A 2,886-nucleotide genomic window follows, 5' to 3' on the forward strand; every position below is an offset into this window, starting at 1 on the left:
ATTGCTCAGTAATCGGTAATCATTCATCTTATCCTCGGCGTAGTCTGTGGTTTTCTACCCTCATACCGGTAGCTATAAACCCTAGTTTCTCCCCTTTGCAGAGTTGACCTTCTTGTTCATCCTAACCGATGACGGTTACTCTTCCGTGGTTTTTTACCCAGTATCCGGTAGATGTAATCCCCTCCTTGACGGTTATCATTATCCAATATTCGGTGGTGATATTCCCTCATTCTTTTGGATAATTGCTCTGATTAGGCAATTTTATCCCCAACAAGTCATCTCTCATTTACCGGTTGTCGGTAATGTTTGTTGCTCCCCTTGAATGGTCATCATTATATACCTAGTTTCGATATCCCGATGCCTTTCTCTTTGTCGGTCGATCTATCCTTTATTAACCCAGTAACCGGTTGTGGATAATCTTCCATGCGAGTATATTATCTACGTTCTGACGGTAATAGATAATGTATCTCATGCACTCATTGGTCGAAGCCTTTTGTTCTTCCTCAGTTGAGTAAGATTCGTATCCCTGTTTTGGAATCGAATGTCCATCCTATAATCGAGTTTGCTTTTTGCCCTCTTTTCGGATGATGAGTGTTTTGGGAATATTCCCCAATTCACGCTTTGGTTGGTCACCTATTATATGCCCAGTAACCGGCATCCCTGGTGTTCCTCCCCTTCTACTCCCTATTAAGACTTCTTGTCCCCTGTGGAGTCAGATTTTCCTGAGTTGAGATATACCTTTCTAGGTCTTCCTCAGATGATTTGGTTGATTGATATCTCTCACCCTTATATCGGTCTTAGATACTCATTTTTCCCGAGCATGTTGTTCTCTCACCCTTATGCCGGTGTTCAGATCACACGTCTCCTTGAGCTTATTACCCAGTAACTGGTAATACCTCATCCCGTTGCTTCCCCAGGAATTTCCGTTGGGATCTTCCTCAATTGAGTCCTTAGTGGACATCCCTATCTGAGTCCGGATTTTTATCCGAAGTATCCACTGCGGATAATTTTTGGCTGTATTGGCATATTCCCCAATACATGCATCTTCGAGTCAGCTCGAGTTCTTCCATTGATTTATTTCATGGATTCTCTCTGTGTCTCTCAGCAAGTCTCAAGTCGTGACCTGCTCACGCATTTGCAGCCCTTTACTCCCCGATAGAGTCTCTGTCCCATAGAATGACTTACTCATATGGATTGTCAGTTCCTCCGGATTTCTTTTTCTTTTGTGGACGCCTATCCCCACAGAGTTTTACCATTTGCATGCATACATCTGCATCATGAGGTCTCTTAGGGACCAAAATTCGTCTCTTTGTTATTATTTAAGCCCATTCTACCCCGTCGAGACGAAGATTTTAACCTTCACTTCTCCGGCTAGAATGACCTTAAATAGGGGCATCTGTAAGACCCTAATTTTGTTCCTAAGATCCCTCATGGAATCATAACATTGCATTTGCCTTGCCTCAAGGATCACTAGCATCTTGGTTCCCTTTACCTTTGGGTGGGACTTCTTGAGAGTGGTTTGAGATCACCAAGCATGCTTGAATTGTATATCATTGCTTTTCTTATTGTGTTTACTAACCAAAAGCACAAAAATATGTCACTAACATCTTTTGTTTGTAGCTTGAGCAATCACAAGGTCAAGAGCTTCTAGGAGATCATCTGTGCACTGATAAGGCCAAGAGGAGATGATAGCAAGCATGGTAATGGTTCCCATATCTATCATCCATCAAATATGCCTCCCTAGCATCTCAATTCATCATTTTGATCAAAGAAAGTCAAAGGGTTTGAGGTTTGTGCCCCAAGGAAACCCTAATTCATCTGTGCACCACAATGCATTGCTCCTGAAGCAACCTCAGCCCATGGTCAAATAAAATCAAGGGAAGTTATTTAATTCATCATTTCATGCATATTTGAACTTATTTGAGCATCCTCAATCATCAATTCATCAAGATATGAGTCATGGACTTGAGAAGTTGATCAATCAATTCATCTGCCTATTTTGAAATGCCCTCAGACCTAAATTTTTATGTCTTGGTCAAATGGAGATGGTTACAAAAGCAAAAATGTTCTTAAGGACAATATGAACAACTTTCATGTTCATCCAAAATTGATTTGAAGCTTGGAAGGCCATCTCCCATTCCAATACATTATAGGTCATTTTGACTGAAACCCTAATTTTGGGTCAACTTCCCAAGGACATAACTCATTCATTTTTTATGATTTTGAGGTGGGATCAAATGAATTGGAAAGCGTAAGATGTCTACTTCAAATTTTATGTTGGACAAAATCTCAAAATATCAAAGTAAATACATGTGATAATGCAAGACATTATAGGTCATTTTGGACCAAAAGCATTAAAAGGCAAAAAAGTTCAACTTCAAGTGCCCATAACTTCTTCATAAAAAATCCAAATGATGAAACATTTAAATCCATTTTGATTGTCTTGAAAATATCTACAACTTTTATGTTGGAGGTTTTTCCATTTGAGGCTTGCATCATCAAAACCGAAGGACTTGAAAATTGGCCAAATTTAGAAACTTTGCCTTGACATGTTTTGCACACTACACTTTAGACTCAAAATTCACTAATTTCCACATTTCAAATGGATTTTTGCCCAACATAACAATTGTTCCTTACATCAAGACCTTTCCAACCATTACTCACATGATCATGTTTGGATTTGGCAAATGGTATTTTCGAAGAGTTGAACATTTAGGCATAATTATGGAATTCACATGAAATCTTGATGCACAAGCCAATGCAGCTCTAATTACACGTCCAAATCATTGGCATCTGAGTTCAACTTTCATTTCCATCCACTTTTGGGCTTTGCACGCGCCTGTACAGGCCCATGCATGAAAAGTCCAAATTCCATGCACATGAGAA

This window comes from Lathyrus oleraceus, chromosome 5 (assembly GCF_024323335.1).
Source record: "Lathyrus oleraceus cultivar Zhongwan6 chromosome 5, CAAS_Psat_ZW6_1.0, whole genome shotgun sequence".
NCBI classification, from domain to species: Eukaryota; Viridiplantae; Streptophyta; class Magnoliopsida; order Fabales; family Fabaceae; genus Lathyrus; species Lathyrus oleraceus.